Source organism: Bubalus bubalis, chromosome 2 (assembly GCF_019923935.1).
Source record: "Bubalus bubalis isolate 160015118507 breed Murrah chromosome 2, NDDB_SH_1, whole genome shotgun sequence".
NCBI classification, from domain to species: Eukaryota; Metazoa; Chordata; class Mammalia; order Artiodactyla; family Bovidae; genus Bubalus; species Bubalus bubalis.
The window spans coordinates 148,668,901-148,691,490 of NC_059158.1; the positions used below are offsets into that span (position 1 = coordinate 148,668,901).

The 22,590-nt window shown below is 41.4% G+C and overlaps 1 long non-coding RNA gene across 1 annotated transcript; it reads right to left on the minus strand.

Annotated features, from left to right (window-relative positions):
* Positions 1–4,098: 4,098 nt before the first annotated feature.
* Positions 4,099–8,345, minus strand: LOC123328566. Its single transcript, XR_006543485.2, has 3 exons — positions 7,701–8,345; positions 5,445–5,610; positions 4,099–4,386 (listed from the first exon to the last, which is right to left on the minus strand). It is a non-coding gene; the product is annotated as an uncharacterized LOC123328566 (long non-coding RNA).
* Positions 8,346–22,590: the final 14,245 nt, after the last annotated feature.

The following is a 22,590-nucleotide window of genomic DNA, read 5'->3' on the forward strand; positions in this document are numbered from 1 at the left end:
CCGGCAGAGGTGTGGGTCGGCGGTGGCCTGCTGCCAGGTCACAGGCACTGAGCGCAACAGTGCATGCATGGGACCTTTTGAAGGAGTACAACATTGTCTTCATTACCTCCACCGTAGATTGGCCTCAGGTCAAATAACAGGGAGGGAACACAGCCCTGCCCATCAACAGAAAATTGGATTAAAGATTTACTGAGCATGGCCCGCCCATCAGAACAAGACCAAGTTTTCCCCACAGTCAGTCTCTCCCATCAGGAAGCTTCCAAAAGCCTCTTATCCTTCTCTATCGGAGGGCAGATAGACTGAAAACCACAATCACAGAAAACTAACCAGTCTGATCATATGGACCACAGCCTTGTCTAATTAATGAAATTATGAGCCATGCCATGTAGAGCCTCCCAAGACAGACGAGCCATGGCGGAGAGTTCTGACAAAACACGGTCCACTGGAGAAGGGAATGGAAAACCACTTCAGCATTCTTGCCTTGAGAACCCCATGAACAGTATGAAAAGGCAAAAAGATAGGACACTGAAAGATGAACTCCCCAGGTCAATAGGTGCCCAATATGCTACTGGAGATCAGTGGACAAATAACTCCAGAAAGGATGAAGAGACAGAGCCAAAGCAAAAACAACACCCAGCTGTGGATGTGACTGGTGATAGAAGCAAGGTCCGATGCTGTAAAGAGCAATATTGCATAGGAACCTGGAATGTTAGGTCCATGAATCAAGGCAAATTGGAAGTGGTTAAACAGGAAATGGCAAGAGTGAATATCAACATTTTAGGAATCAGTGAACTAAAATGGACTGGAATGGGTGAATTTAACTCAGATGACCATTATATCTATTACTGTGGGCAAGAATCCCTGAGAATAAATGGAGTAGCCATCATAGTCAACAAAAGAGCCCAAAATGCAGTACTTGGATGCAATCTCAAAAATGACAGAAAGATCTCTGTTCATTTCCAAGGCAAATGATTCAATATCATGGTAATCCAAGTCTATGCTCCGACCAGTAGTTGAACGGTTCTATGAAGACTTACAAGACCTTTTAGAACTAACACCCAACAAAGATGCCCTTTTCATTATAGGGGACCGGAATGCAAAAGTAGGAAGTCAAGAAACACCTGGAGTAACAGGCAAATTTGGCCTTGGAGTACAGAATGAAGCAGGGCAAAGGCTAATAGAGTTTTGCCAAGAGAATGCACTGGTCATAGCAAACATCCTCTTCCAACAACAAAAGAGAAGACTCTACACATTGACATCACCAGATGGCCAACACTAAAATCAGATTGACTATGTTCTTTGCAACCAAAGATAGAAAATCTCAACACAGTCAGCAAAAACAAGACCGGGAGCTGACTGTGGCTCAGATCATGAATTCCTTATTGCCAAATTCGAAGAAAGTAAGGAAAACCACTATACCATTCAGGTATGATCTAAATCAAATGACTTAAGATTATACAGTGGAAGTGAGAAATAAATTCAAGGGATTAGATCTGATAGAGTGCTTGAAGAACTATGGATGGAGGTTCGTGACACTGTACAGGAGGCAGGGATCAAGACCATCCCTAAGAAAAAGAAATGCAAAAAGGCAAAATTGTTGTCCGAGGAGGCCTTACAAATAGCTGTGAAAAGAAGAGAAGCGAAAAGCAAAGGAGAAAAGGAAAGATATAAGCATCTGAATGCAGAGTTCCAAAGAATAGCAAGGAGAGATAAAAAAGCCTTCCTCAGTGATCCATGCAAAGAAATAGAGGAAAACAACAGAATGGGAAAGACTAGAGATCTCTTCAAGAAAATTAGAGATACCAAGGGAATATTTCATGCAAAGATGGGCTCGATAAAGGACAGAAATGGTATGGACCTAACAGAAGCAGAAGATATTAAGAAGAGGTGGCAAGAATACACAGAAGAACTGTACAAAAAAGATCTTCATGACCAAGGTAATCACGATGGTATGATCACTGACCTAGAGCCAGACATCCTGGAATGTGAAGTCAAGTGGCTCTCAGAAAGCATCACTATGAACAAAGCTAGTGGAGGTGATGGAATTCCAGTTGAGCTATTCCAAATCCTGAAAGATGATGCTGTGAACGTGCTGCACTCAATATGCCAGCAAATTTGGAAAACTCAGCAGTGGCCACAGGACTAGAAAAAGTCAGTTTTCATTCCAATCCTAAAGAAAGGCAATGCCAAAGAATGCTCCAACTACCGCACAGTTGCCCTCATCTCACACACTAGTAAAGTAATGTTCAAAATTCTCCAAGCCAGGCTTCAACAGTATGTGAACCATGAACTTAAAGATGTGCAAGCTGGATTTGGAAAAGGCAAGGAACCAGAGATCAAATGGCCAACATCCGTTGGATCATGGAAAAAGTGAGAGAGTTCCAGAAAAACATTTACTTCTGCTTTATTGACTATGCCAAAGCCTTTGACTGTGTGGATCACAATAAACTGTGGAAAATTCTTCAAGAGATGGGAAAAGCAGATCACTTGACCTGCCTCCTGAGAAATCTGTATGCAGGTCAAGAAGCAACAGTTAGAACTGGACATGGAACAACAGACTGGTTCCAAATCAGGAAAGGAGTATGTCAAGGCTGTATATTGTCACTGTTTATTCAACTTATATGCAGAGTATGTCATGAGACATGCTGGACTGGATGAAGCACAAGCTGGAATCAAGATTGCTGGGAGAATTATCAATAACCTCAGATATGCAGAAAGTGAAGAGGAACTCAAAAGCCTCTTGATGAAAGTGAAGGAGGAGAGTGAAAAAGTTGGCTTAAAGCTCAACATTTAGAAAACGAAGATCATGGCATCTGGTCCCATCACTTCATGGCAAATAGATGGGGAAACAATGCAAACAGTGAGAGACTGTATTTTTTGGGCTCCAAAATCACTGAAGATGGTGACTGCAGCCATGAAATTAAAAGATGCTTGCTCCTTGTAAGAAAAGTTATGACCAACCTAGACAGCATATTAAAAAGCAGAGACATTACTTTACCAACCAAGGTCCGTCTAGTCAAAGCTTTAGCTTTTCCCGTAGTCATGTATGGATGTGAGAGTTGGACTGTGAAGAAAGCTGAGCGCTGAGGAATTGATGCTTTTGAACTGTGGTGTTAGACAAAACTCTTGAGAGTCCCTTGGACTGCAAGGAGATCCAACCAGTCCATCCTAAAGGAAATCAGTCTTGAATATTCATTGGAAGGACTGATGCTGAAGGTGAAACTCCAATACTTTGGCCACCTGATGTGAAGAACTGCCTCACTGGAAAAGATATCCTTATGCTGGGAAAGATTGAAGGCAGTAGGAAAAGGTGACAACAGAGGATGAGATGGTTGGATGGCATCACCAACTTGATGGGTATGTATTTGAGCCAGCTCCAGGTGTTGGTGATGGACAGGAAAACCTGGCATGCTGCAGTCAATGTGGTCGCAAAGACTCAGACATGACTGAGTGCCTGAACTGAACTGAACTGAATAAGAGAAACAAAAAGAAAGTCAAAGTAGGGTTATAAAAAGTATAGTATATAACTGTTAAAATTTAATACTGAAAATATTTAAATTATTATGAACTATAAATATGCTGTTTACAAGCTAATAATAAGAAGATAAAAGATATGGCTCCATGATCACCTAGAAAGAAGATGTAAACATTGAAATAAGATTTAAAGTTGACAGATAAAGATTTTTTTGTTGTTCCTTTCAACACTGAGAGTATATACAATTAGAAATGATGTCATGAGTGGGATAAGGTCGTGGGGGTGCTAAATAGACCCCCTTCCCTGATCCTCCATCTTCATCTCCCCTCTAAGATACGCCCTGCTTATTAGGTATAGGAGCTATTAAGAGGCCTTAAAGTGGGAATTGTAATGTTAAAAATAGTATACATTATGTGTAAACATGGGTATATTTGTCTCCAGTACGACATGTAAAATGAGACTGGTTCTTTCCCTGTGTTACTATCTCCAAGTTAAACCTGGCTCTTCTCTCTGTACCAGCTGGTTGGGCTGCGGTAGCAGGCACACGCCACAGCCCTGTGACCTGGCTGTGTTGACAACATCAGGGGATTGGAGCTGGAATCATAGAACCAAAAGCTGTAAGAACTAGAAGGAACTTGGGAATATGTAGTAAAAACTTCTCTCGGTCAGGGAGGTAAGAAATGTCCCTTAAACCACAGACAGAGCTGAGGCCAGAAGCCAGGTCTCCCAAATGAGTCCAAGTGGCCAGATAAACTTTTACAAATAAACTTCCGAAATCTCAGTGTGAAGCAGATGCTCAAGGTTGTCCAAATCAGTTCTCCTTTATTCATCTCCCCTTCTTGTTGAAATAAATTGTGGCTAGCTTGGCCATTTGTCTTTGGGTATCTGACACCAGGATGAATTATGCATTGCTGAAGAGAAGTGAAACGTCTTTATTAGTCATGTGAAATCTTATTTCATTCTGTACCCTTAAATTCTCAAAAGCCTTGAGCAGGTACATGTCAGCTCTGCTCATGTAAGAATGAATCTTAACACTATCATGTGGAATGAAAAGAAGAACACATATGATCTGATCCACATATATAATAGTCAAAAATAGGGAAAACTAATCCAAGCTATCAGAAGTCAAGGTGCTGTGCTGTGCTCTTTGTGACCCCATGGACTGTAGCCCACCAGGCTCCTCTGTCCGTGAGATTCTCCAGGCAAGACTACTGGAGTGGGTTGCTATTTCCTCCTCCAGGGGATCTTCCCCACCCAGGGATTGAACCCATGTCTCCTGCATTGGCAGGTGGATTCTTTACCACAGAGACACCTGAGACACCCTAGAAGTCAGGGTGAAGTGAAGTGAAGTGAAGTGAAGTGAAGTGAAAGTCTCTCAGTCGTGTCCAACTATTTGCGACCCCATGGACTAGCCCATGGAATTCTCCAGGCCAGAATACTGAAGTGGGTAGCCTTTCCCTTCTCCAGGGGATCTTCCCAACCTAGGGATTGAACCCATGTCTCTCGGATTGCAGGCGAATTCTTTACCAACTGAGCTATCAGGGAAGCCCAGAAGTCAGCGTAGTGGTTACCAAATCTTTGTGGCCAGGGGAAGAAGTGAGTGCTTTGGGGGTCTTGGTAATGTTCTCGGTCTTCATCTGAGGCTGGTACAAGACTATGTTCAACTTATAAAGCATCACTGAGTTGTGTACTTAGAGCATGTGCTCTTTTCTGCATAGCTGCTATTGGGTTGGCCAAAAGGTTCATTTAAGTTTTTCCATAAGATGGTATGGAAAAACTCAAACAAATTTTTTGGCCAACTCAATATTTTTCAGTAAAAAGTATCACAAAGAAAAGAGGCATAGTGATAGTACTGGATCCATCTTGGGTGTGCCTGGAATGAGCAAAAATTAGAAACATAGCATTTTATAACTGTTCTTCTGTATACCCCATCTCAGCTGGACACATGAAATGTGTCCTTGAACCTTACTGTTCAAGAATAAAATGATTCAGTGTTTGCTTCTTTGGTGACCTGTCAGAAAAAGTCCATTCCGTAGTGCAGTTGGAGAGAGGCAATTTTCATTGCTCTTGGCTGCCTCCAAATGCTTTGGTGTGTCACTTGTGGGTATTCATCTCACCAGCTGTTCCCTGATGGCCTGCAACAGGAGAAGAGGGAAAAAGTCAGGAACAGTGGGTCATAAGTAGGATCTCTATAGTGAAACCCTCGTGTGTCCACTCCACTGGAGTAGAGGGTACCTGGTTGGTGCATTGATGACAACTATCAGAACATCTGCTCTGACTCTGTCTCTGATTTAAGCTCTTTTTCTTCTTTTAACAATCGATCATGAATCAGTCATCTTCCTGAAAAGCATCACTCACCTTGGATTGTAACAGAAAATAATTATAATTTCTCTGACTTGATTGTTGCCCCAATGTCTTTGCTCATACACGCACTTTTTCCTTTTTATAGAACTCCTTCCATACATTTTTATGCATGTTGGAAGAATACATGCTCCACTATACTCATAGCCCCCTCCATTAGAGAAATGACCTTGGCCTTCAAATCTAGGTTTACCAACATTCACTCCTTCCCTGGGGTAAAGGAATGAATTATCTGTCTAGTAAACTGGGAGTCCTTTCTGCCTTGCTTCTCCCCATGCTAGGGAGTTGGGGGGGGGGTGGGAGGGGGGAACCTGCGGTTGCAGAGTAGTTTTGTGGCTGGGTGGGAAAGTCAGCCTCATTGAGAGGGAAGCAGTAGCAAGGCTGCTTGGTCAGAAATCCAAGCCATCCTTTAGTATCTGCTTTCTCCTTGCCTGATTTCTGTGTTTATCTCTCAATGGCTCTGAATTTAAGCAGGGAGGAAGAAGTAGATTTTATTTATTAAAACACCACCACCACCAGCCCCTACCCCACCAAATTTCAACTCTTTACAGTCAGTGTAGAGAAGGGCGTCAGAGAAGGATCTCTGGGTTCAAATCCTGCTCTGGCCACTTACAGCTGTGTGATCTAAGTTGCTTAACCTCTCTAAGCCTCACTCGTCCACCAGATAGGAGGATCTTAAGAATATCTATCTCATGAAGCTGTTAAGAGAATTAAATGGATCATTCATGTGTACAACTTAGACAATTACCTGGTACAACAAGACTACTCATTACATGTTAGCTGTTAATTAGATTTTAACCAAATTATGCTCCAGTATTCTTGCCTGGGGAAATTCCATGGACAGAGGAACCTGGCAGGCTACAGTCTGTGGGGCTACAAAGCATCAGATGCAACTGACCACACATTGACCCACTACTGAGGGGAGTACTTCTTCCCTTCTAGGAACTCTACTCATAGGGTATCCTGGTACTCATTACATGTTAGCTGTTAATTATATTTTAATCAAAATAATATCATCCTAGTCTGTAAATCTACCCCCACCACATAAAAGGATCTGAGCAATAAAATAAATGAGATTGACCTCATTGTTCTCAAAAAATTTAGACCACCCCAATTTTGATAAACTAAAACATCTCACATTATATTAAATATAAAAATTTGTATTATCAAAAATAGGATTTTCACAACTCTCCCTGAGATAAAATTGCAATTTAATATAGAATTTGCTGCATCTCAACAACAGATTTCCCCTCTCCCTATATGCTGGTACTTCCTCCCTCCCCTTCACCATCACCCTTGAGAATCTCTGATCTGATTAACAGTTAGAGATGGAACCTGGGAGCAGACTACACCTCCTTCACCAGCTCATGGAATAGTTCCTTCATCTCAGAATCTTGGGTCCCTTTTCTTTTTTTTTCTCACTCAGATCACTCAGTTATCAATCACTGCCATCTCCTCTTCCTGCTCAGAATCTGGTTTTAAATGCTGACCATATGCAAGTCAGATAGAACATTTCAAAAAAAGAAGATTTCAGAAATGAAGTGAGACTTCTGAAGTGGGCTTGGTTCTTAACTGTAACCTGGATCTCTAGGGGGCACAGTGGTAAAGAATCTGCCTCCAATGCAGTAGATGTGGGTTTGGTCCCTGGGTCGAGAAGATCCCCTAGACTAGGAAATGGCAACCCACTCCAGTATTCTTGCCTGGGTAATTCCATGCACAGAGGAGCCTGGTGGGCTACAGTCCCTGGGGTCACCAAGAGTCAGACATGACTGAGCGACTGAGCATGCACAGGTTTCCTCAGCCACGTGGGGCTGGGGGCAGGGCTTATAATAGAGTTTAACAATAGTAAACAGTATTAACACACCGGTTCTCTACCACAGAGTCGAGGAAGTTTCAGTTTCCCACAGACGCCTCCCTAGAAGCTCACAAAGTTCCAGGGGGTCCCCTGTGCTCTCTTGTCTTGTTTTTTCCTCCCGCTTCTGTATTTGGCCTCACGCTCTCCCTCACTGCTAGCATTCGCACTTTCACTCTCCAATCTGGCGGCTTGAGACTCAGTCTACTCAGCTTCCCAGGACTGAACACCCGGCCCCTTCCACGGGCCAGCATCATCCTGCAGTCTCCTCTCTCAGGTGTGAAGAAACTCCACCCCACACATGCCCGGGTTCAATCCTCTTTATAGCTTACAACGCGTTGCTGTTGGAGGCTCTTGGTGACTCACAGAATCTGCTGCTTTTAATTTTGGTTGTTGGTTGGTGTTTTAAACAGCATTTTCACTTTAAGTCTTTGCTATAAATCCCTGAGTGTGAGGGCAATCTGAGCATTCCTGTGATCATACGTGTGTACTCACAAATGACCTGTCTCCTCTTTTTGGATGGTTCTACAGAATCCCTGAGCAAAACTTGGGTATTTTTACTTGGCCCAGGGTGTAATTCTTTCTCTGAGTCTCCTCTGCCCCTGGAGCAATTAGGTTCCAGAATCCTAGGAGAATGTATGCAGGAAGTCCTAGGTATGAGGCTGCAGGTACACAATTTAGATTTTTCTTTGTGTTTTCTGTTTTGTAAAGTATAGGCTTTTTAGATAAGTAATAAGATTTGAGGAGAATATTCGAAGTGGTTAATTTAATTCTTTTTGCATTTCTTTCTAAACGTGATTAGTTAAAATGATACAAGTAATTCTCAAATGTTGTTGCTGTTTAGTTGGTAAGTCCTGTCTGACTCTATTTTTGACCCCATGGACTATAGACTGCCAGGCTCCTCTGTCCATGGGATTCTCCAGGCAAGAGAATCTACCGGAGCGGTTTGCTATTTCCTTCTTCAGGGGATCTTCCTGACCCAGGGATCAAAGCCACATCTCCTGCATTGGCAGGTGGATTCTTTACCACTGAGCCACCAGTTCTAAGTTGCTTCAATAGTGTCTGCCTCTGTGCAACCCCAGGACTGCAGCCTGCCAGGCTCCTCTGTCCATGGGATTCTCCAGGCAAGAATACTGGAGTAAGTTGCCCTGTCCTCCTCCAGTGGATCTTACCAACTCAGGGATTGAACCCAGGTCTCCAGCATTGCAGGTGGATTCTTTACCAGCTGAGCCACAGGGGAAGCCCAGGAAGCCCAAGCTGCTGCTGCTGCTAAGTCATTTCAGTCATGTCCGACTCTGTGCGACCCTATAGACGGCAGCCCACCAGGCTCTGCCGTCCCTGGGGTTCTCCAGGCAAGAACACTGGAAATGGGTTGCCATTTCCTTCTCCAATGCATGAAAGTAAAAAGTCAAAGTGAAGTTGCTCAGTCGTGTCTGACTCTTAGTGACCTCATGGACTGCAGCCCACCAGGCTCCTCGGTCCATGGGATTCTCCAGGCAAGAGTACTGTCCATACACCTTGTCAAAAACTCAAATGGTTTAGAGGTATATGAGTCAAGTGTGGTAACCTCCCTCCCTCCATTTCCCCCAGTAAACTTTTTTCTCTAGTTGTAACTGCTTTTGAACTGTGGTGTTGGAGAAGACTCTTGAGAGTCCCTTGGACTGCAAAGAGATCCAACCAGTCCATTCTGAAGGAGATCAGCCCTGGGATTTCTTTGGAAGGAATGATGCTAAAGCTGAAACTCCAGTACTTTGGCCACCTCATGCAAAGAGTTGACTCATTGGAAAAGACTCTGATGCTGGAAGGGATTGGGGGCAGGAGGAGAAGGGGACGACAGAGGATGAGATGGCTGGATGGCATCACCGACTCGATGGACGTGAGTCTGGGTGAACTCCGGGAGTTGGTGATAGACAGGGAGGCCTGGCGAGCTGTGATTCATGGGGTCGCAAAGAGTCGGACACGACTGAGCGACTGAACTGAACTGAACACTGTTGCATAACTCAAGACACAAAGCATTTGCATACATCAGTTCAGTCAGTTCAGTTGCTCGGTCGTGTCCGATTCTTTGCGACCCCATGAATCACAGCACACCAGGCCTCCCTGTCCATCACTAACTCCCAGAGTTCACTCAACCTACGTCCATCAAGTCGGTGATGCCATCCAGCCATCTCATCCTCTGTCGTCCCCTTCTCCTCCTGCCCTCAATCCCTCCCAGCATCAGGGTCATGGGTAAATACAGAAACACTTGTGGCATTTATTTTTCTTAATGTAATCAGAGTATTGTGATATTTTGTGCAGTTCTCCTAACCCCTCTAAAAGTATGTCTTAGAAAGCTCTCTTTGTTGGAATATATAAACATATCTCATTCTTTTTAATTGCTGTGTATATTCCATAGTAAGACTACACTGTCACACATTCAACTGTTCTCTATTGAGAAACATGGAGGATGTTTCTGTTTGCTATAATAAGCAATTCCAAAGTGACATTTTTTCTAAAAATATATATATTTAATTTTGTGAACGAGCATGCACTTAAGATAGATATTTCATACTGGAATTGTTGAATTTAAATATTGATAGAAGCGGTTAGACTGACTTTTCCATTTACTTTCCCCCAACAGTGAGTCTAATTAAAGCCTATCGACTGAGTCTCCGAGTATGATTAGGGGATCACCAGGATTTTGCATAAACAAACAAAGAGAGATTTTGGCAGATCTTCCAGAGTACAGTGAACCCCTTGGGTATTGAAAGCAATCCTTCATTTCCAGGGTCGCAGAGTCTGCTCCAGAAGATGATGGAGACCAGGCTTTGCACACTTGTGGTTTCTGAGGTAGACATCTCCTTTCATGTCTGTGAGGCTTCCTTCATAATGCTATGTTTTATTAATAAAACTTTCAAAGCACATTTCATCGCCTCAGCAACAGTTTGTGTTCTCTGTGTGGTTACAGCTGTCAGTAGGTCAGCTGTAATGATCTGGCCTAGACGGTACAGAAACAACCCTTTCCCTTCTCCTTAATAACTCAGGGGGGAGACACTGAAACCAATTTTTAACCCTAAAAATAATTCTCTTAGACTTTTCCAGATCTTCCTTAGAAAGAGAGAACTGCTAAATTCTTAGCTTTTCTCCAGTGAATAGCTTCATTATTGTTCAGTGTTTAAGGAATAACATTGACAGCTGGTGTTCTGTGCTGCGAGCCCCTGCTAACCATCCTGTGCTCTCGTGTCCCTGCAACAGCCCGAGCTCTCAGCTTTGCAGGACACTCCATTGCCGGGAGCAGGAGCTCCGCCCGTGGCAAAAGTCATGAGGAAGGAGGCTCGGCACACGCAAAGGCGGGATCGAGCCTCAGGAGTCCCCTTGGAAATTCTCGAGCATCTACCCCCCAAACCAGAGTCTGCCTACTTTCTGCTTTGTGCTCTCACCTACACCTCTGACTTTACGGGGGGGTGTCCCCCACTACCTCTCTCTGAAAAAAAAAAAAAAGAGTTAACTTACAGCTCCAGTTAATAAAGTTCCTGGGTGTGATAGTGTTTCAACCTACAAACTCCTTTGGAAGTCCTCTAGCCTGCCTGAATAGGTTTTTCCAGCCACATGTGATTGCTCAGAGCCTCCCAACTGTGAGAGGTATGAGATGTTCTAAACTATCTAAATACAGATTCCTTTGAGCAGTTAAAAGATTGATTAGAAATTGTATTGGTGAAGGGTTTTTCACTTGTTGGGCCAATGTTTGCTGCTAAGTTTCCATATCCCTTACCTGCTGCGTCCCTGGCAGTGTATTGATTAATATAATTGGTGTAAGTAGTAGCTTTAATGTTTGTAACCTTGGACCCGTGAGTTAATTCTTTTTCTTGTTATAGCCCACCACACCTTTGCCCTATAGGAATGCAACTTTATCTAATGCTTTTGGAGGGTGGCACCTGACTAATCACCTTTAGAGAAAAATAAGTTTTCTGAAGAAAGGGTCTTAAAATGTTAACAGGCTTCTGGGCCAGAAGATGATGCAAATCACCTAAACTTTTGCATATGATAAGTTTGCAGGAAGCCTGGCTTACTGCATGACTCTACCCTTTCCCCCATTATCCTCTATGCATAACTTAAGGTATAAAAACTACTTTGGAAAATAAAGTGCGGGCCTTGTTCATGGAAACTTGGTCTCCCCATGTCGTTCTTTCTCTCACCTTCCAGCCTCTTTTCTCCACTGAATTTCCTCACTGAGCTATCCTTATTTAACCACTCTTTATATCCTTAATTAACATTTAATTAAGCAATTGTTTCCTGATCCTCGCCGATGCCATCCCCGCTTCGAATTCCCTGGATCCACCAGGGCTGGACCCCGGCACTCCATCTCTCTTTTGAGCTGGGAATTAAAGTGCCATGTGTTCAGCTGTGTCTGACTCCCTACAACCCCATGGACTGTAGCCCACCAGGGTCTTCTGTCCATGGGATTTCCCAGGCAAGAATATTGGAGTGGGCTACCATTTTCTTCTCCAGGGGATTTTCCTGACCCACGGATCGAACCTGTGTTTCTTGTGTCTCCTGCATTGGCAGGCAGATTCTTTACCACTGAGCCACCAGGAAGCCCAATTTCTGCTATACAGCAAAGCGATTACATAACACACATATACATTCTGTTCCATATCCTTTTCCATTAGGGTTTATCACAGGATATTGAATATTGTTCCCTGTGCTATTCAGTAGGACCTTGTTGTTTATCGATTCTATCTAGTATAATAGCTTGCATCTGCTAAACCCAAACTCCCAATCCATCTCTCCCCAACACTTCATGCCCTTAGCAACCACAAGTCTGTTCTGTATATCTGTGAGTTTGTATTGTAGATAGGTTCATTTTTGTCATATTTTAGATTCCATATATAAGTGATATTATATGGTATTTGTTTTTCTCTGACTTCACTTAGTAGGATAATCTCTAGGTCCATCTGTGTTGCTACAAATGAAAATTCTTTAGTCTTATGGCTCCTTATTACTAAATTATCTGTAGTGGGTGAAAAAAGCTGTGGAAAATTAACACATGTTCTCCATATTACGTGAAGTAAAGTGGTAATGGGGAGGGAGAAATGGCTGCAAAAATATTTGGAGTTTAGATATTTTAGATTCATGAAGCAGCAAATATAACAGTTAATATGATTAACAAGAGGATATCATCTTATCGAGCTCTTGCTAGTTGCAGTAATTGCTTCTTTTTAATCCCCATGACAAATCTGTGAAGAAATGTCATTTCTTCATCCTAAGATGTGGAGACTGAGGCTCAAAGAAGAGAAATGACATGCCCAGAATCTCATGATTCATAAGCAGTTGTGCAGGATTCAAATCTATATGTTTTGTTTTAAAATCTTTGCAGTTCTCATGATAGTGCAGTTTGCTCCAAATTTTAATTTCAAATAAGCAGTAAATAACTTTTTTATTATAAGTATGTCCCAAATATTTCACAGGGGAATGATTATACTGAAATTTAACTAGACAGTGTATATTTTTATTTATTTACTATATCTGGCACTATAAGACTCCCTAAGCACTATTAGGACCAAGAGCAGGGGTGGAGGACAGAAAAGGATAAAATCTCTCTTCCTCCTATCCATTGTTCCTTTTGTTATTTCTGTGCCCTCTTTATATCTCTTGCCCTGCTTCTCCCAAGATAGCATTACCCACATCTGGTGATGTTCTCACCTACACCCTAGATTCTGGTAATAATTTCTAGAGAGAATGTTTTCAGTGACCTATGTCCTAAATCAATGGGCCAACTTTGGACACCAAAGTTAAAGATTGCCAATCTTCTTTCAGATAATGCAAAGTCGATGTTCCTTAGTTTTTAGTTGTCAGATTTTAGCTTGGAAGTTACAAAAATTATTCTAAAGAGAGGACATGCAATGTCGTGGGGAGGCACCTATGTCCGATCCTGATTAGATTCAGAATTTGTTCTATGGGAGCTGTAAATCAACCAAAACTTGCTACCTCATAACAAGCACTGTTTGATTCTTGGCAGGATTTCAAAGATACCATCCTATTCTTGAGGATACGTTAAAGGCACTAAGAGACAGAGAAATATATTTGGAAATGATGCTTTTACAAAATTTGAGGACATCTATGTACACACAGCTGTACACCACCAGCATGATGTCAAGACTGGGACATTTTTAAATAGCGGCTCTGGATGTATAGAAATGGTGATGCCCTAGACTCATGCAGTCAGGCCAGGAATGTAATATATGTGTCAAACACAGTTGTTATTGAAGCTGTTCCTGTTTGGTGTTCACCTCAGGATGAAAGAAACCTTTGTGATCGCCTGGTTTCCGGCTGCTTTATCCTGGTAGCAGCTGAGGTGCAGGAGGTCCCAGGGACTCTGTGTCTACTCATGGTATCTTGGGGGTGACTGGGAGCATTGCTGTAGCCTTGTTTTTCTCCTTGGAGTGGAAGGCTGGGTGGCCAACACCCCTGCCAGTACCGAGCATGTTCCTCAGTGTGGGATTTGGTAAAGTAAATGAACTAAATAATTTTCTGGACACAGACTCTAGTTTTTGAGTGATAATAGTTGCTTCAATCCATCTTTCTATTTAAGAGTACTACCCCAGTCTACTCATGCTTCCTTAAGTTGTATCAGAATTCAGGATACATTCTAAAGGCATGTTCTCTGCTGAGAAATGCTCTGAAAGTGGGGTTCTATAATGAACATCATTCAGAAAGATGACAAAGATGACAAATACTGTACTGTAAACTCTTTATCTCAGAATCTGGAATAAATGAACCCACTATTGTAATCAGTAAAATGTAGTATTTAATAGTATTCAAATGTTAATCTGGGGAGAAATTTTAAAAAAATTAGTGAAAGGATTTTTTTTCTATAACTTTCCTTTTCACTTCCAATCCCTTACTTTCTCTGATTTTTTTTTTTTTATTAAATCCAACTTTTTTGCTACCATATTTGAACAGAGCTTAGTCTTATTCCTGCCAAAGTTCTAACTTAAAGTGAAAAGCTGGCAGCTTCTGTAGATTGTTCTTTCTTATTTTTTAATTGTAGGTATTGCCTCATTGAATTTTGGCTTTTAATTTTGTTTCTTTTCAGCTGTGCTGGGTCTTCGTTGCTGCACAAGGGCTTTCTCTAGTTGTGGCGAGCACGTGCTACTCTTAGTTACGGCGTGACGTCTTCTCACTGTGGTGGCGTCTCTTGTGGCGGAGCATGGGCTGTAGGAGTGCATGCTTTCGGTGGTTGCAGCTTGAGACTCAGTGGTTGCGACTCTCAGGCTCTAGAGCACAGGCTCAACAGTTGCGGCTCATGGGCTTAGTTGCTCCGTGGCACGTGGGATCTTCCCGGACGAGGGATCAAACCTGTGTCTTTTGCATTGGTAGGCAGATCTTTACCACTGGGCCACCAGTCAAGCCCTGTAGATTGTTTTTAAGAGTACTTTTTAAAGTTTAATTTTTTTAGCGTACAGTTTCAGGTCTACAGCAAAGTGATTCAATTATACACATACGTATATTCATTCTTTCCAGATTTTTTCCCATATAGGTTATTACAGATTATTGACTAGAGTTCCCAGTGCTATACAGTAGATCCTTGTTGATAATCTATTTTATATATAGTAATATATATATGTTAATCCCAAACTCTTAATATATCTCTCCCTCTCCTTCCCCTTTGGTAACCATAACTTTTTGTTTTTTGAAGTCTGTGAGTCGGTTTCTGTTTTGTAAATATGTTCATTTGTATCATTTGTTTAGATTCCATATGTAAATGATATCATATGATATCCTAATTTTGCCAGCCTTTCCTAATTGTCTCCAAATTTTTTAAATTAATATAACAAATGCTGTATATTTAAACTATGCTTATAGGACTATTTTCAATTAAATTTGTAATATTTCATCCTAATTGTTGCGGCAAGAATGCACATGTAGTTGCTCTAAAAATAGACCTAGAGTCAATCCCACCTTTGTCACTTACCATCTGTGGCAGGTTATATTTTCCCAGATGGCCACAGCAGTTCTGTCCCTCATGCTCTTATAAGGGGCTATTGACTCCACTCAAGGTGGGAGGGGGCCATATTTTGCCCCTTGAACCTGGATAGGTCTTTAATTATTATAGAAGTAAAATTATATGACTCCCAAGACTAGGTCTTAAAAGGTATACGTGAACTATTACACAGCAATAAAAGGAACTAACTGTTGATGCCTGCACAATTGGATGGATCTAAAGGGCGTTATGTGTAGTGAAAAAAGTCAGTCTTAAAAGAGTACACACTATACAATTCCATTTATGTAACGTTCTTGAAATGATCAAACTATTGAGTTGAAGAGCAGGTGAGCTGTTGTCAAAGGACAGGTAAGTGGGTGTAACTATAAAAAAATAGCACAAGTTGTTCTTGATGGACCAGTTTGGTATGTTGATTGTGCTGACAATTATATGAATCTTAACATGGAATCAAATGACACAGAATGTACATCCGTGCACACACACACACACATGCACAAATGAGTGCACGTAACAACTGGTGAAATGGATTAAATTCATAGTCTAGTTAATTGTGGTTTTAATTTCCTGGTGATGATATTGGTCTATAGTTATAAAAGATCACTATGGGGAAGCTGAGAGATGGGTTCACGAAACTTTACTACTATATTTGCAACTTCCTGTTAGTCTAAACTCAATATAAGAAGTTTTTGTTTTTTTTTTAAAGGCAGTACAGCTTTTATTTATCTTCTCAGGATGTTTGTCTTTGGAGCCCAGCTGCAATGACATGGGAATGTCTAGGCCACATGAAGAGGTCATCTGTGGGTTTCTGTGTGACAGCCCCATATGGGATCCTAGCAACAGACACATGAGTGGAGAAACAGCCACACCTGCCATCTGACTGTAACCACATGGGAGACCCCAGGTGAGAATCGCTAAGAACTGCCCAGCTGAGCCCAGTCAACTTGTAGCCAAGTAACAGTGAAGTAATCTTATTGTTTTAAGCCACAAAGTTTTGAAATAATTCATTAGGCAACCAAAGATGACCAGAACACCATCAATGTGATCCGTGCACCTCTGTGCGCCAGGTTTTTAATTTATTTATGAAAAAATAATAGTGCCTGTATCAGTTTATTGCAAGCATGAAACAAGTAATCAAACAAAGCAGCTAGGGCACTGCCCATATGAGATAAATGTTAGCTCCCATTATTATTACTGCATAGCCAAACTATAATAAAAGAATAATTAAGATGAAATAGCCCATTTAGCTCTGGGTCCTTTACAAAGTGACACTAAATGACATCCCCTCTTGTCCCTAGAGATTGAGAGCAAGCCGCAAGAACTTGGCGATAGAATGGCTTCTATCTTGAGCACATCCTTAAATGACCTCTACCTTCTGGTTTCCCTGTGGGGTAAATGTACATTCTAAAAATAAATGCTGGTTCTGTTAAGTTACCCCCTCTCCCTTAACCCCAGAGGGAGTAACTTTTTTCTTCTATATGGGTTAAAAGTATTGGTGGATGCTAATTCGCTTCTTGGAACATTCTTTTATGGAAAATGTCTGTTGCTTGAACAACATTTGAGCTAGTTGGAATCCCATTTTGTAATACCCAGCATTATAAAAGGCCTTCTCCCTTTCCCCAATTTAACCACAGAGTGTGCTAAGTCAAAGTATCTTTAAAGCCCCCTTTTCACTTCACAATTTTAAAAAATTACAATTTTTTATATTATAAAAATTATATATATATATATATACACACACACACATATAAAATAGGAAAAAACTCTATTCCTTCCTCCTGACCACATAGTTATTGTCTCCATGGGTCGGGGCAGCAGACCACTTTAGAAGGAAGAACTGGCATAAAGGGAAGCCAAATTGATGAGGAAGATTGTGGAGCCCTGAGGCCACTCCCAGAGAGTCTGAATTTCCTTCAAGGGTTAGTGCCAGGTTGGAAACCAAGGAGGGGTCGTTTCACCCCGAAGTGCTGACTGCAGCTGCCTGGCAGGGCAGGGTTGTGCTGAGGCAGTAGAGGCCCTCAGGCAACATCTGGAAAAATACCTGGGACTTCAGACTTTGGAAAATGCCAAATCAGTAACCCTTAGGTTTTAGTCCTTGCCCGTGATCTGTGTGGGTTTTTTTTGCATGTTGCCCTGGAATCAGGATCCACTATGATGATCTCAGTCCCGTCAACCTTGTCAATAATATTTAAACCCTAGAAATAAAGAAGAAAATGAGGAAAACAAAACAAAACTGATGTGTGGGACTGGAAGAGGGAGGGCATTGCTGGGGAAAGCAGAGGGGTACACACACACACACAGAGAAGAGTGCTGGGGAAAACAGAAGGCTAAACACACATGCAGAGATGACGGAACAGTTTCTGCATCATCAATTTGTTTATCTGAGTTATCCCAAACACATTAAAATATAGCCTGAGCTACATTCCCCTGCTGCGGCTGTGACAGCGTCATGGTAGCCTATTTCCTGACATAGTTGTGATTAATGGCCTAATTAATCTAATACTATAAACCAACGATATACTTCAGTTAAAAAAAAGGACTTTATTGCTAATTTGATGCCCTTTATTTTGTTCCCTTACTGATAATGGTTTTACGGCCTTCGTTCAAGGTGATTCTTAATCATTGATAGCAAGGTATTTCAGTTCAGAAGGTAGGAATGTGATGTCTCATACAAATGAGTAAAATATTTATTTAAATGTTTAAGACCGTAGGAGGCCTTTTAGGGTATACTTGTCAGGAGTTGTCAGTGATAGTTTTTCATTCACCTGGATCGCCTTCTTTAACATGAAGCTGAATGCCTATATCCCTTTCTACCTGAATTAGCTTTTCCTCTGACTTCCTTTGACACTGACCTCCCGTCTGTCCCTTCTTTTTCATTCTCCCTGCTTCCTAAATGTGGCGATCATTGACCACCTACTGTTCTTATTTTGTTTTTGCTATTTTTTCTTAGAGTGTCTATTTTTAAGACTTCAACTACTGTGCATATCTCTAGCCCTGTCTTCAATCCTTCATCGTTAGATGCTGCTAGGAATTCTCCAGCCAGGTGTTCTGCCTATCTCAAATTCATTGTGTCTATAAATGAACTCATCTTTAGCTTGGAACCAGCTAAATCTTCTTGGGACTTCCCTATTTTTGACTGTGGTCTGTTAATGATTCACTCACCTAGACTCCAGAAGAAGGATCTTTAAAATGCATTTTCTTTTGTTTATTTTGAAAGTGAAATCTCTGCTGAGTGGATGATGAGGAAATTAAGATTCTGTCATTCCAAATATGTGTGAAACAGCTTTTACCAATATAGATGTTTTACTGAATATTTTAGCAGTTAACTCTAAAAACCAAGTTGATAAAGATATTAAATGAAATAGATGGTACAGAGCTCTATACTATGCTTACTTGTATTTTTTCCTAACATGTTTACCATAGACATGAAACAAGTGTGATAGATATAAATACATATAGAGTTAATAGCTCGGGCTTCTGTTGTGGCTCAGCTGGTAAAGAATCCGCCTGCAATGCAGGAGACCTGGGTTTGATACCTGGTTTGGGAAAATCCCCTGAAGAAGGGAAAGGCTACCCACTCCAGTATTCTGGCCTGGAGAATTCCATGAACTGTATAGACCATGGGGTCACAAAGAGTCGGACATGTGACTCTTTGTCGGTTCACTTTCACTTGAAGAAGCCAGTGAAAGAAAACACACGGGATTAGCTGCATAAAAGACAAACTATGGGCTTGATTCCTATTATGCTATTTATAGGCAAAATAGTTAGTGACCTGCTATTTCTGAAGGGTGACTGACACTTAATGGAATTAAAATAACCATCTGCAAACTATTTCAAGTGGAAAAGCTTATGTCTCCTTGACTCCAAGAAGATTTCACAGGATGCCTTATTTCTTATGGGAGGCATTGAAAGCATTCCACACATGGTTGAGAATCCAAAAATGGTTTAATGCCCATGTACAATGCAGATGATAAGGTCTGAATACCCTTCTACATACAAAATCAGTCATGAGTCCATTGCTGGAGACTTTGAGAAAAGTATGAGCTTAAGCCACTTCCTAAAAGAGAACTAGATGAGAAATAAATGTATGAGTAGGAAAATTCCATCCTCTGATGATTAAGATACATCAGCTGGGAGTTTGCAAAGTAGTCACATCAAGCCTGATGCTTTTCCAGGAATTGTCTGAGGAAATAGGACTTGTATCACTGAATCAGGTGAGTTAGTCACAACTTGGCAAAAGGGCAAGGATTAAAGCACTTATTATACAGATAAAGATGTTGCTTATCTTACCATAGCGTTAGGACGTTTGAAGAATGTACTCAGGGAAATAAACACAAGTTAAGGCCAAATAAATTCTGAAAGTCACTCCCATTATAGCTGTAAGGAAACTCACTAAAACACTGTAACAAACCCAATGACTCAAAACCCAGTCTAAGACTTCCCTGGTGGTCCAGTGGATAAGAATTCACCTGCCAGTGCAGGGGATGTGGGTTCTATCCCCACATCCTGGGAAGATCCCACATGCTGCCGGGCAGCTAAGCCCTGCGCACTGCAACTACTGAGGCTTGCTCCCTTTAGAGTTCGCAAGTCACAAGAGAAGCCACAGCATGAGAAGCCCAACACTGCAACTAGAAAAAGCTTGCTTCCAGCAATGAAGATCTAGTGCAGCCAAAACAAAAAAACAAAAAAACAAAAAACAAATCCAAAACCAAAAACCCAGCCCTCCAGGTACATTCAAGTATCTGGTATAACCTGAACTGTAAGAGAAGTATCCTAATCTAGAGGCTGTGGGTCTTATGAGACACTGATATCAAAGAGAGTGTCAGTATTAGAGGATATACTTCATCTATTTGTTGGATGAATTGTGTTCAAAGATGTAAGAAAACAGAAAAAAAAAAAACCCCGCATATAAATAAGTTGATACAGATGGGAAAAAAAAGAATTAAAACTTTGGCTCAGGTCCAACTTGTAGGTTTCATGGACTAGTACAAGACTGCGGTAATTAATTTGCAGCAAGCGAGTCACCAACAGGTAGCCTCTCTCAAACAATAAAAATAGAAACATGAAAAGTAAACTCATTGAGTAATTCTAGAGAAGGCGATGGCACCCCACTCCAGTACTCTTGCCTGGAAAATCCCATAGATGGAGGAGCCTGGTGGGCTACAGTCCATGGGGTCGCTAGGAGTCTGACATGACTGAACAACTTCACTTTCACTTTTCACTTTCATGCACTGGAGAAGGAAATGGCAACCCACTCCAGTGTTCTTGCCTGGAGAATCCCAGGGAAGGGGGAGCCTGGTGGGCTGCAGTCTATGGGGTTGCACAGAGTCGGACACGACTGAAGTGACTTAGCAGCAGCAGTAAATGGAGCATCTGTAACCAGAAAATCTGGAAACTTTTAAATAGGTGAGAGTAGCTCTATAATATTAGAATCAAAGTTTTCAGGTTCTATCACATAAATACTTTGGAATTTACATAGGAAATTCATAATATCTAAATCTTACAAGAAATGCCTTGCTTCCTACTTCCTATTCCAAGGAAAAGAGAAGACAAGCAATTACCACCTGAACCAAATGAACAAAGCTAACTTCACCAGTTTGGGGATAAACCAGTATCATATGCCCTTTCCCCACTTTTCCATTACTATACCCTGAGGAAACTGTATCCCTTCAATGGTATTTCTGCCTAAAATGCAAAACTTGAATCTAATTGCAAGGAGACATCATTGTTGCTGTTTAGTTGCTGAGTCCTATCTGACTCCTTTCTGACCCCATGGACTGTAGCCCACCAGGCTCCTCTGTCCATGGGATTTCCCAGGCAAGAACACTAGAGTGGGTTGCCGTTTTCTTCCCCAGGTGATCTTTCCAAGTATCAGACCTGTATTTCTTACAGTTCCTTCATTGGCAGGCCGGTTCTTTACCACTGAAAAACCTGGGAAGCCCAAGGAAATATTGCTGCTGCTAAGTCGCTTCATTCGTGTCCGACTCTGTGCGACCCCATGACGGCAGCCCATCAGGCTCCCCCGCCCCTGGGATTTTCCAGGCAAGAACACTGCAGCGGGTTGCCATTTCCTTCTCCAATGCATGAAAGTGAAAAGCGAAAGTGAAGTCGCTCAGTCATGTCTGACTCTTAGCGACCCCATGGACTGCAGCCTACCAGGCTCCTCCATCCATGGGATTTTCCAGGCAAGAGTACTGGAGTGGGGTGACATTGCCTTCTCCGAAGGAAATATTAGACAAACTCAAATGGAGGGACTATCTACGAAATATAATACTCTTAGAAAACTGCCAAGTTATAGGAAAAAAAGAAAGGTTTAGGAACTGTTTCAGACAAAAGGAGACTTAAGAGATCAGACAGCAAACTACAATGTGTGATCCTGGATTGATTCCTGGAGGAAAAATTGTAAAGATAACTGGAACAGTTGTTGAAATTTAAATAAGGATTATGCTGTATTAATACTAAATTTCCTGATTTTGATCATCACATTGCAATTATATAAGTGAATGTCCTTGTTCTTCTTAGGAAATACACACTGGATTACTTAAGGATAGAGGGGCACAAATCTTCATATTACATTGAAATGGTTCAGAAAGAAGTGTGTGTGTTGTGTATGGAGAAAGATGAAATAAAAAATAGTACAAAAGTAAGAATTTGGTAAAGGATTATGGGATTTCTTCATACCAGTCTTATAATTTTTCTGCAAATTTGCAGTATCAAATTAAGTTACAAATCATGCTATGTCTGCAAAATTCAATTTTTTCAGAATTTGAGAAACCATCTAAATTCAGAGCTGTTCAGATACATTGTTTCAGAGGAATTGGCAATTTGAATTTTATATTTGCCCTAGTATTAAAAACAGGGACTATGAAACCAAAGTATAAAAGTGATAAAAGTATACTTTTATCAGTGTCTATATAAATA